Source organism: Rattus rattus, chromosome 7 (genome assembly GCF_011064425.1).
Source record: "Rattus rattus isolate New Zealand chromosome 7, Rrattus_CSIRO_v1, whole genome shotgun sequence".
Taxonomy (NCBI): Eukaryota; Metazoa; Chordata; class Mammalia; order Rodentia; family Muridae; genus Rattus; species Rattus rattus.
Window position 1 is genome coordinate 33,485,596 of NC_046160.1, and position 13,690 is coordinate 33,499,285.

At 44.4% G+C, this 13,690-nt stretch overlaps 1 protein-coding gene across 1 annotated transcript in view; it reads left to right on the forward strand.

The window, feature by feature from the left end:
• The window catches only part of Nbas (NBAS subunit of NRZ tethering complex), a 367,894-nt gene that overhangs the window by 271,462 nt on the left and 82,742 nt on the right, over window positions 1-13,690 (forward strand).

Consider the following 13,690-nt stretch of genomic DNA (forward strand, 5'->3'; position numbering starts at 1 on the left):
GCTTCAAGGAGGAAACTAGGTAAGGGTTGTCCCAGGCCTCCACGACCGGAAGGACTTGAGTCTGGGTTTCTTCCTCTAGTTACAGTGTGCTTTTCCTTTGCCATTTGTAATCCTCACTCCGCCATGGTGATGGTTTCTTATGAGAGGGTTGTTATGTAGAGGAATAACAGTGCTATGAGATGGAGTGCTATTTGTGCTGGTAGTTACATTTGATGGAGTTTTGTCGTCTAGAGTATGCAGCTGGCATATGCTATGTGATATGTCCTCAAGGACAAATGTAATGTTTTTGATATAGTATATAATAGTGTCTTCTCTATTCGGTTGTCTAGAAAAAGCCAGTCTTTACAGATCTTTAGATGGCTTTGTTTTGTGAAATACCCTCCCACAGTTTCAGTGGGGTTTGAGCTTTGCCACTTCTCATTTACCGGTGGATGTTCAACATCTCAGGCAATACTGAGAAAGCAGTGTCCTCCTGGTGCTTGGCACTCTTATTTCCACTTATGCACAGGCTGACTCTTCTTCTTATACTCTGAATTTCATAAGTCTTTTATATATGTCTTGTATTGTCTGCATGTCTTTGTGAAAACATTCTCAGAGCCGGGCAGTGCTAGTTTTAGGGTATAAAATCAATTCTTCTACTCGTCTTCTAGGCGGTAAAGATCTGCTTGCTTGCGACTGGAGTGGTAGCTTGGTCAGCAGGTGCTGCCTTTTATGCAAGAGGGACCTGCACTTCGGATGCCCTAGAACATGTGGAAGAGGCCAGACATGTAGTTGGTGAGCAGTTTCTTACTGATCCCAGCAGTGAGATGGTAAATGAGTGGCAGGACAAACATATCCCCTGGGAGCTTATGGACAGCTACTTAGCTCTGTGGCAAAGATGCAGGCCATGATGAGACGCCATTTGACTCAAAAGATGGAAGGCACCTGACCGAGCCTCTGAGATTGTCCTCAGATGTCCACATGTATCTCTTCTGTAACCACTGACATCGCCTCACACACAAATACAACACACACACACACACACACACACACACACACACACACACACACACACACACACAGATTCAATCAAATCCCTAACATGTTTCTCTGCGATTCTCATAACTAGAAGGCTCCTTGGTGATGTGCCTAAGTGGTATACCGTTTTATCCCATCGAGTCTGCACTTCATTAGAATCATACCCAGCTGAGCAGCACTGCCATGGGATGCTGCGCTTCATTAGAATCCTTACTGACGGCAGCACTGCATGGGTTAACACTTCCATGAGAATCACATGCCACTGACAGCACACTGGCTGAGAAATCCATACCCACTGACACTTTTGCAACAGCATCATGAGGGAATCGTGCCCACTGACAGCGCTGCCAAAGCGGAGAATCATACCCACTGGCGGCACTGCGCCGGGTTAACACGCTTCGGTAGAATCCTTTATCCACTGACAGCAGCACCACTGCGTGAGTTGTTAACGCCCGACAGAATCCTTACCCACTGACAGCAGCGGCGCTGCATGGGGTTAACACACTTCATTAGAGTCATGCCCGCGACGGTAGCTCTGCGTATTGGGTTAGCTGCTTCATTGAAATCATACCCGACTGAGCAGCACACTGCATGCAGGTTAACTCGCTCAATGGAATCCTTACCCCTGACATGCAACACACTGCGTGGGATTTAACACGCCAACGAGAAATTGTACCCGCGACATGGCTCTGCGTGGATGTAGCTCCGCTTCATTGGTCATCCTTCCACCTGACAGCAGCACGCTTAATGAGAGTCCATGCCACTTACTGACTTGCACGGCATGGGTTAACACACTTCGTTAGATCACTGCCCGCAACCCGGCATACGCTGCCATGTTATACGCACTTATTGAGAATCGCACCCACTGACAGTAGCACTGCGTGAGTTATACGCAATAGAGAATCATGCCACGCGACAGCAGCACGCCGTGGGTTATCGCACACTTCGTGGAATCATGCCCTTACAGCAACACACTGCGCTTCAGCAGGTTAGCGACACACTTTCATTAAGAATCGTACTCCACTGACAGCGGCTCGCTGCATGGGATTAACTTACCGCCATTAAGGGTGCTGCCACTGACTTGACAACAGTAGCGCACGTGGGTTAACACCTAATGAGAATGATGCCCACTGACAGCAGCACACTGGCATGGGTTAACTGCATAACGAGAATCATGCCACTGACAGCAGCACACTGCCATGGGTTCTTACACTTCATTAGAAGATCATGCCACTATTGATCGACGCACTGCTTTGGGTTAACGCCGACTGAGTCTAGTCCTGACGGCACTGGCTTTGGACACACTGCAGGTTAACACATGTGCATCCTTGCCCCCTGACGGCAGCACACTGCGCGGTTTACACCTATAATGAAAGTCCTATGCGCTGACGGTAGCACCTGCATGGGTTAACACACTTTCATTAGAATCATACCCACTGACAACGCTGCTTTGTAGTAAGGAATCCATACCCACTTACAGCAGCACTGCGTGGGTTAGCATCACTTCGTTGAGATCTCTTTCCACTGACGGCAGCACGCTGCATGCCCAGGTTAACCACATATGAAAATCCGCACCCACTGACGGTAAAGCTACTGCGTAGGTTAACGCATAATGAGAATCATACCCACTGACAGCAGCACACTGCATGGGTTAACACACTTCGGTAGATCATACCCACTTGCAACCGCAGCAACACTGCATGGGTTAACACACTTCATTAGAATCCTTTCACTGACGGCAGCCCCACTGCGTGGGTTAACTTGCTTCATTAGAATCATACCACTGCAGCGGTGCACACTGCATGCGGGTTAACATAATGAGAATCCATGCCCACTGACGGCAGCACACTGCATGGGTTCACCACATAAAATGAGAATCATGCCACGCGACAGCGGCACTGCGTGGGTTCACGCGCTTCGATTAGAATCCATGCCCGCTTTGACAGTGACAGCACACTGCGTGCCAGGTTAACACACTTCAGTAGAATCATGCCCACTGACAGCAGCACACTGCATGCGTTAACATATTGAGAGTCATGCCCACATGACAGCAGCAGCTGATAGAAATCGCACCTACCTGTAACACACTGCGTAGGTTAACTTACACTTCATCGAGAATCCGTACCACTGACGGCAGCACACCAGCAGGTTAACTTCACTTGATAGAATCATGCGCTGCGGTAGCACACTGCATGGGTCAACACACTTCATTGGAAATCGCCACCCACTGACGGTAGCGCTGCGTGGGTTAACGCACAATGAGAATCATACCCACTGACGGCCTAGCACACTACTTGCGGGTTAACACACTTCGTGGGAAAGTCGCTACCCACCGACGGCAGCACACTGCGTGTTAACGCGCACATAATGAGAATCATACTCACCTGACAGTAGCACACTGCGTGGGTTTAATACACTTCATTAAGAATCATGCCACTGACAGTAGCACACTGCATGGGTTAACACACTTCGTAGAATCATACCCACTGACGGTAGCACACCGTGGGATTCTGACACAATTAATGAGAATCGTACCCACCGACGGTAGCACACTGCATGTTTAACACATAGCGAGAATCATACCACTGACAGTAGCTCTGCATGGGTTGACTTACACTTTTGCATTTACATGTCACTTCTTCCCAAACAAAACAGCTTTCCTGGAGTAGCGTCCTTCTAAGAAGATTGTCGAAAAACAAAGCTCAGAATCCCAGAAGAATGCAAAGAGAGGTGGGCACAGACACCATACTATGTCAGCAAGTAAGGACTTAGGAGGGACATGTTCAGGAAGCTTTTGCAAACCCCTGGTGGCTTTGAAACACAAGCACTGAGGCTCATTGCCTAGATATTTAGCTGGCCATCCTCCACAACAACGAGTCCATTGCTGCTGTGAGTGGCATACCAGAGCGCCTTCTAACTAAGGCCTAATTCCGTTTCTTACTTTTTTGCCTTTGGAGAGAAAGTAGGATTCCTGCAGTAACCACAATATTACTTTCTGGACTCTTTTCCTGGTGTGTTTGTGGACATCACCCACCCTCACCCCACTCCCACATACACACCCCTGTGATGTAGCTTTCCTGTCTTAGCTTCCCTCTAGATCTTTGTTGGCTACAAAGAATGCTATAGATTTAGAGGGTCGTGTCTTTTTCACAGTGATCAGGTTTGCTCCATTTATCAGAAGTAGGTTAGACTGGCCTGCTGACATTTGTGCTTAGTTAATTTTCATTTGTTCATCTGTCAGTTCAAATTGACAGTTACTCTTAATCAATTCTTACAGTATTTTTGGAATTAAGAAAACCTTCCTGCTGGTACTAAATTTTATATATATGTACTCATTTCCTAGCTAGACTGCGTGTACCAAAGACACACCTTTATCTATTTTTATGACTGAAAGCAACACAACACCTCGATAATTCAAGAAAAGCTTAACATGTTATTTATAGTTTTCCTTCCATGCTTTTCAAATATCATCTGGGGCTCCAGAATCTCTATGCAAGAATTACTGTAATATTTTCTTTCCTCAACTTAATATTGCTATTTGACTAGGTAATTCTCTCTTGGAGAAGAGCCAACCTATCCTCTGTGAGGATGGTAAGAATCATACCTACTTTCTGTACCATCCCGTCCACTATTTGTGACAGTGGAGAATGTTTTCTTCACATCTCCAGGTGGCTGGTAGGGTCAGAATCACCTTGCCCTAGGAGCCACTGGCTGAGACAGAGTCCCTGTAACCTGCCCTTGCAGCGGCACTGGGAGTGAGGCTGGGCAGTCGTCACGGGCAGTGGCTTCTCGAGAGCTCTCTACCCTAGGAGGACTGTCGCGCGCCATCCCGACACAGCTGTGTGTGTCTGGAGAAATTTTCTTTTTGCGAGTTCAGGTCATTTGTGTCTTTGTACTGTCTCTCTGTTCTTGGTGACTCTACCTGAAGAACCCTTGAGAAAATGTCTACTGCATTGCTCTCTCCTAGCACAGCAGTACAGTGTGTCACTGAGTGGGAAGTCTTCATGCAGCCATTTGGAGTTCCCTGTGAGTGATGAGTGGGTAAGTATGGTTAGCATGCATGTTAATGTCCGTGTCTGTCTCTTCTGGGCTCTTGTTTGGAACAGTCTTAATACGTGCAATGCCAATGTTACCTCTCTCAGCGTAGCGCAAGATGTCTCGCACTTTTAGGCTTTCCTTCTCTAATGAGCCCTATAGTGTCATCAGATTTCTGGGTTAGACACTACAATGCATTCATATGTTTGATGAGAATCTGTTGGCAGTGGTGTATTTCTAGTGGTAGAATATGGTGGGTATCTATGGTACCTTCCAGGAGCCGAGGTCTGCACTAGGCGTTAAATGACAGATTGAGCAATAGGCTTGGGTAGCAGTATCAAAATAAACCTTTAATCCTGTGCTGTAAGAAAGTCCAGTAGGAAGGTAGAAGATGTGAGTGGAGGCTTTCCCAACAGTGTGCCCTTGAGGAAGCTGAGAGCCGGTGAGTGGGAGGCTTTCCAACAGTGTGCACTTTTGAGGTGTCAGCTGCGCTTTGGGTATGGTTTGTAGTAGCTCCCAAGTATTTACTTTCTGGAGGTTTAGTGCGCTGGAGAGACAATAAAAGTATGTAAGTGTAACCCTGTTATGATATTAGATCACAACTAGAAGTCTGATCAGATAAAAGTGGTCCCAGAATAGAGCTTCTCGTGGAGTGGAGACTGCATCAGAGGAGACAAGACAGTGTGAACAGTGCGTACTACTTTCCTTCACCTAGCGGTATTTATGCAGACTTAGAGATCTCAACACAGGAGGAACTATTTCTTTGGCTTCCAGGTCACTGTGATGCTGATGATAAACTTTATGTTGTGAATTGCCTTCTTCTCTGGTATTTGTCAGGGCAATTCAACTTTGAACTTCTGGCTGAGATCTCAATATTGGGTTCAAAGTTCAGCTGTCAACACTGGAAGGGTAGGAAGCCCATTTTTGTGGCAGATGATTTAGTGAGCATAGAGGGTCCCATGTATTGGAACTTGATGAGACTGAGGGCACAACGGCACAGCTGTGAGATGAGAGCCAGAGTGAGAGGATCGCATGCTGGTTAAGGCGTGGGAAGTGAGACCCGTGGCATGTTAACTTATGATGTGTCTTACATGCTTGTGATCGCACAAATGCTAACATCTATATGGCATTTGTCCGGTGTACTGTGATTGATGCTCGACCGCAGATGGTAAATGCTTACTTTTCTAGGCTCTAGGAGGACCGATTAGGCATCTCTGTAGGAAGACTAGGCTGAGTTAAACATTTGAAGGCAGAAATAAAAGGACATGAAAATGGAGACATTGACTAAATTTGAAGTTCATAAGAACTCTCTGGTTTGTGCTCAGAAGAAGGCTCATGAGGAGCTGTACAGAGTATGGGATGAGACCAGAGTGGTGCCAGCTTGTCAGATTGCAGAAGCTGTACTGTAGAAGAGGCAAAGAAATACGTTTGAGGCTGCCAGACAAACAAAATATGTCTGTACTTAGCATGTGGTTAAATGCAAGAGTGATGTGGACGCAGGAGCAGTGAGGGGAAGGGTACTGTGGGCCCAACCTGGCATTGCAGGCCTTACGAGAGTCAGAATCATGGAACTCTAGGAAGGCCTATGCAGGATGGAGCAGTGACTTGTGGCTGAAAGGCTGAGGCTTGAGGACAGGCAGAGCAAACCACAAGAGGCAGGAACTGAGAGGCTCCTCACGAGCTTCTGCCATCAGCTCCTGGAATCCAGTGCGCCAGCCCTGCTTGAGTTTCTTCCCTGCTCACTGTTGATAATGAACTGTCCATGTGGATCTATCATGGTGAAATAATCCCTTTCCTCGAGGAAAGTGTTTGGTGTAGTGTTTCGCTTGTGCAACGACTAGAGACTTTAACTGAGACGAGACAGACAATGAGGGTCTTTCCCATGTGTCTTGTAAGAGTAAAGTGTCTGCGCTTGAAAGGTACATTTTAGAGGAGGAGAATGGGCATGAGAAACATGTGTCCTTGTTTGATGCAAGCCATGTCTGACAGTGTCCAGGAAGGGAAAGGGAGAGCTGAGTTCAAATCTTTGTTATGCCAAAAGGTGCTTTAGTCCTGGTCACGTTTGTCCTTGCAATGATTAAGAGAAATGAAAGCGTCTTCATTTCACTTTTGATCAGAGTGTTTCCGCGATGATGGTGTTATGGAGGAGAATAAATATTGTCCTGATTGCACAAATTTCTCAGGCACGCTATGTGTATTCAAGTAAATACTTTCTCTGGTTTGTCTGGTGTAACATAGCCACCATAGCATTTCTAGTATGTCGTCTTCTGGCTGTCATTAATAGAGCACATAGGGGATGTTGTCTGGGTAAAGCAGGAAAGTCTTTGGTCTCTGAGATATATTACAGGGTGTTAGGCAACTGAGGAGCATGCACGGCTGCTCCTGGTGTGATGATATACCACAGAGGCAGTGTGATTATGCAGATGCACAGCAATTGCAAAGCAGGAAATGGGTGTTACACTCCCTGGCCACCATCATTTGTGAGTGGTAAAACGCCAATATTGACTACTAATTGCTGTTTGGGACTTTCATTTGTCATCGCTTAGAAAGGCAACGCACTTTTGCTGACTAGCTTAATCAAACATACTAACTGGTTGTTGCGAAATCAGCCTTGTAAATACTTGTCCAGGTACCCCAACATTTTCATCAGTAAAGCCAGTGACATTAGGATGTTAACCCACTGGAATAACCACGGAATAAGCTGTTCTTTTGCTTCAGGGTACATTTATTGTGTCTTAGTGTTCCTTAGAGTGGTAGCTCGCCTTGTTCGCCCATGGAGTTCATTTCTACCAAACGTGGAGCCTTGCACGGCTCCTCTGCCCTATTTTGCCTGCAGCACCACCTTGATAGGCGTCTTTTGGGTGGCAGGTGTGCTTTCCCTCAAGTCTGGATCGCTGGACCAGCTCTGTGTGTGCAGTGCTATCTGTGTGGCTTTGAACCAGCTGATCCTCTTCTCTGGAGCTTGTTCTTGACAGCTCTAAGCAAAAATAGTATAACACTGTTGCTGTAAAATTAAATAAAATATTTGTCTTTCATCCTCACTAGGTCCAGCACTGCAGTGCCCCATGACATCTGTTGGATGTCTTCATCTCAGTCAGTAAAGTCTCTCACCCACTTTTGCTCTATCATATCATACTGATTGGCTACTCTCTGAACATGCAACAATCGTCTCTGACCGCTTGTTTCCCAAGACAGGTTGCCCTCATGCCAGACATGCATCCCAATTCCATTGGCAGCCCAGTGTCTCCAGCTATCACATACTCTCTTGAATTCAATTAAATCACCACATGAAAGAACACACAACACAATAACTTCTGATCAGCTGATAAGATGTAATTGCCCACCTAGACATACAAGGCCCAGTGACATCCATCCCTGAGAATATTCATAACAACCTGTAAATGTGGAGAGAGAATCTTAACATCCAGCCATGTTCTCTTGACATCCCTAACCCCCTCTCTGGTTTCAGTCTCCTCCTCCTCTAAAACTTTTTCTCGTGTCCATCACTTCCCTCCTCATCGTTGCCAGGCTCATTTTATCTTGTACCTGCCTTCACTGCATAATGACATCATCACACGTAACAGGTGATTAAATGGTGAAGCTAACCTGCTCTGCTGTGATGCCTGACCACTCCTAACACACTCTGTGAGTGACCCTCTAAGCACCCACACTTCAGTCTCCTTCCTCCTTACATCTCCCTTCTTTTCTTTCTTCCTTTCACTAGTTTTAAGAAAACTAAAAAGATTGATTTTTGCCTATTACAGTACATGACTCACCCACACCCTGGGTAGACATTGGTTTTCTCAGCCATGGAGTTCTGCTGTGGTATCCCTACAACCTGCAGGATTGTGAGTCTTAAGAGAGAACTGTGAGGCCCAAACAGCCTATTTACTATCGTCATTCTCAATTTCTTCCCTGGAAAGTTACCTATGTAGTTTTTAAATGCCATGAAATTAGAGATTTATACAGAGTATCTGTCTTCTAGAAGTATGTTTAAACATACCCTGTTAACTGTTGGTTTTTATTCCACATTCTCCTAATTCATCTGATGACCACTGCAGTATATCTGACCAATTACTCTTTCAAAGTCAGTATGGTTTATCACTATCTATACATCGAGGTAATGATGGTACAGTATGTAAGTGACTATCCTAATAGATGATGCCTGTACTGCTATCCTATGCTATGATATTTCTGTAATGTTGTTGAACATGCAAATAGTATGTAGTTGAATACAACCTGTCAAATTGACCTTTCCTGTTCAAAAACTTGAGAGACAGGGTTGTCCTAGGAAGAAGATAAAATTTACCCATAGAGCTCAAGATTGACACTATATTTACATAATAAAATGCCTAGTGAAGAACTCACTAGTACCTTGTACTAAAATGAACTCAACTCTTTCACCGTCTTGGTAATCTAGAAAAATTGAGTCAACTAGCATTGTCTTTCCCTAGGGCATTCTTGTGCTAGATAACTTAGCCTTGCTTCCGTGTGCCTGTCATTCCAGAGGGTGCATGATGTCATTTTCCTAGTTGCCAGTGCTGAAGCCACTGATACTTTATTGGGATTAGCAACTCTTCATGCTTTGGGGAATAGTCTCTGTGTAAAATGCATAGTCACTGTGTCTCAACTTTGCCTAGCACAGTTCTCTGAAGGATACTAATTTACTCTGGGAAGATCTAACTGAGAACAGCTCTCACTTGCCAGAATTAGCCCTGGTGGCTTCTGTCAGAAATAGGAACCAGAAACATCTGCAGAAGTGATGTCAGAACCAGTAGCCTGCTGGGTTGCCTGTAAGTCATGTCCCCGACCCCTTCCTTTCCCCTCTGTGCGTTCTTCTAGCTGCTCCAAGAGCCTTCTTTGTGTCCATCATTTTCTTTCCTCCTTTCTCTTCTCCTGTTTGCCTCTTTTAGTCCAACTAATGGAATTGTATTATCACGATCTCAGACTGAATAAAGAAAAATGTATTTAGATAAATTTGTTTTCTTGTGCAAATAAAAAAGTTCATACAACACATGGTGTTTTTAGATGGCTGAGTTATTGACAACTTGAAGGCATGATAGAACACCTTAATCATAGGATTAGTTATAATTTATTCCTTGAACAGTAAGTACAACCAATGTCTTCCAGTAGTTAGCCCTCGAAAGTTAAATAGGCAGCACATGGAATATGAGCTACACCCCAGTCCAAGAAAGAAGCACTGAAACCATTTCCGAGGTAATTATTAGTTAGATGAGAAAAGTCTCCGAAGGTTTCGCAGCATTTTGTTGGCTTCCCTGAGTGAGGTTCTTTAGAATTGTTTTCTAAGCAAAGATTTAATTTCTTGTTCCAAAGAGGATAAGTTTGTTTCAATGAAAGCTATTAAAATAGGCTATTGATTACTGGCATCTATGAAGATCTTAGCACATTGTAATTTTCTGGAAGTGGTGCTTGGGTCTTTATCTATGTATCAGTAAAGGTATTTTCAGATCTGTCTTGACAAGATAATTAGCTGAAATTGCACATTAGACAAACTGAATTGTCAGTACAGAATTTGAGTGGGTGAGACAAAGTCATGTTGAGAAGGACTGGATTCAGAACTAAGTCAAACAGAAGCTAAGTAAACCATTATGGAGCCATTGTCCATTTTGTGGATGGCTTTACCCTGAGCACTGTTTATTGGAGTGCCAGGGGTGTGACATAACAGGAGGACTCTTAGGATATTGCTGCTAGGAGGAAGAACTGTTAAAGATGGGCTGCTGCTTGTGAGACCATGGTTACTGTGGGTGCTGGCCTGCTTGACAACATAGTTGTTCTGTGAGATAGTGAGCAAACACAGAGGCTCGATGGGTCATCTCACCCGCTTCTTCATAATTGCCCAACTCTAAGTTATTAGCATAGGGAACCAACATGATGAGTACTAAGCTCTTCCTTCCTGACCTCTGTACACCTTCAGTGTGCACACCTGTCAGTGAGGATCATCTGAGTGGGGTCACACAGTTTACTATTTTCTTCCTCACTGAATCATTCTCAGACCTCATCTCCTCCCTTTTAAGTTAATTATTTTATTTATTTACATCAAATGTTGCAGAGTTGTTTCCCCATTCCCTGTTACCTTTGCCTCTGAGAGGGTTCCCCCTCAAATATCCCCCACAACCTGGAACATCAAGTCTCCACAGGATTAGGCTCATCCTCTCCTACTAAGGCCAGACAAGGCAACCCACTGCTACATATGTTCCAGGAGCCTCAGACCAACCTGTGTATGCTCTTAGGTTGGTGACTCAGTCTCTGGGAGCTCTAAGGGGTCTGGGTTAGTTACACTATTGTTCTTCCAATGGTGTTGTTATCTCTTATCAGCTCTTTCGGTCCTTCCCCTAACTCTTCCATATAGGTCCCCGGCCTCAGTCCTAAAGTTGACTGTAAGTATCTGCATCTGTTTCAGTCAGCTGCTTCTAAAGCCTCTAATAAGCCATGCTAGGCTCCTATCCGTAAGTATCATCAGTAATAGTGTCAGGCCTGCCCATGGGATGGATCCAAGGTGGACCATTTACTAGTTGGCCATTCCTTCAGTCTCTGCTTGATTTTTGTTCCTGTGTTTCTTTTAGACAGGAGCAATTTTGGGTCAAAAGTTTCGTAGGTGAGTTTGTGTCCCCATCCCTCCACTGGGGGTCCTGCCTGGCTATAGGAGGTTATCACATGGTGGGCGTTTCAGCTAAGGTCACCCACACTGAGTCCTGGAAGTTTCCCTCATCCTGGGTCTCTCAAACTTTCTAGAGGTCTCCCTAGCCCCCAACCCTGCCAGCTACGTATTTCCATTCATTCTCTTGGCCCTCTGGGCCTCTCTCCAATCCAAAGCCCCCCACCCCCCACCCCATTTATTTCCCTCTCCCCTTTCCCATTCAGGTCTCTGCCTCCCTCTCTGTCCCATGACTATTTTGCTTCCCCTTCTAAGTGGAATTAAAGCATCCTCATTTGGGTCTTCCTTCTTGTCTAACTTCTTTAGGTCTGTATATCAAGGTTATTCTATACTTTATGGTTAATATCCACTTATCAGTGAGTATAGACCATGCATGTCCTTTGGGGTCTAGGTTACTTCACTCAGGATGATATTTTCTAGTTTTCCATCCATTTGCCTGCAAAATTCATGATGAATTTTTAATAGTTGAGTAGTATTACATTTGTATATGAACCACATTTTCTGAAATCATTCTTCAGTTGAGGACATCTCGGTTGCTTCCAGTTTCTGCCTTAGTACTTATAAGGCTGCCATATGCGTAGTAAAGCACATGACCTTTTGGTATTGTGGAGCATCTTTTGGGCATGTGCCCATGAGCAGTATAGCTGAGGCCTTCAGGTAGAATTATTTCTAACTTTCTGAGAAGCTGTCAGATTGGTTCCGGAGGGGATTGTACAAGTTTGCCATCCCACCAGCCATGGAGGAGTGTTCCTCTTTCTCCACATCCGTGCCAGCAGTGCTGTCACTTGAGTTTTTGATCTTAGCCATTCTGAGTGGTGGAAGGTGGGACGGGATTCACTTTTCACATTATGAATAAACACGAGAAGTTTTCCTTACTTTCCTACATGACTACTCACATTTTTCCCCAAGTATTTTTGGGAGTCCTGGAAACAGCATTTCTGTTGGTATAGTGAGCTGCCTAGAGAACCTCACCAGTGGAGATGGTGTCTTGCCCTGTTTATGGCCCTGGGATTGTACAAGACCTGAGGCTTCTGTCTAGGGAAAAAACAAAAGATCAAAAGATCAAATAATAGCTGCCTTCTCTCTCCAGTTAAATAAAACTCAGAGAAGCCAATCAGGCAAACAAAATACCATGAACTTTTTTTTCTCAGCATATTAGCCTTAAATAACTCCCTTTAAAATTTCTATTAGAATTTGAGTTAGTATGAAAAGATACTTAAATTAGTATGAAATTAAATATTAAGATGCATCTTTTATTCAATAAGCAGTACTATAGACAGTATCGAAAGCATAATTATTTCCTTTTTGTATTAATCTTACTTGAATCTGGCATAAAGTTTATTTTTACTGAATATTAATTCAACACTCTTGAGTATAAGATATGCCTAGATGGCGTGGTTTTATTCTTCCCCTTCAATTTCTTCCTTTCTTTTAAATTTGCTTTTTTATTTACTTGTATATTTTATTTGTGTTCCTACACATGTGTGTGGAGATCACAAATGCTTTAGAATAAATGCCTGATGTTTTATGGCCTGCCAAGAAATGGTGGTTCTGGAACTACTGGAATGCCTCCTTCTTAGGCCTGCTGTAGTTCTGCCTCTGCTGACATGTGAAAGCCACACAGTAGAAGGGCATCCTGCTTCTTTGTTTCTCTTATATACACTGCCTAAGTCTTGTGGCTGCTTAGAAAAGACTCATTAGAAATGTCCTGTCTTGGCCAGCAAGATAGCTCAGCATGAACACAACACTTTTCATAACCGTATCCCAGGACACATACTGAAGGAAGGAACTGACTCCCAAAAGGCTGTCCCCTGACCTCCACATGCTCATGTCACCTCCACATGTCACCTCCACATCACACACACATACACACACATACACACACACACACATTATCTTTCTGCCAGGGCTTAAAGATAATGTTATTTAAAGAGCAATATTGTAATGTAGACTGTTTGGTTT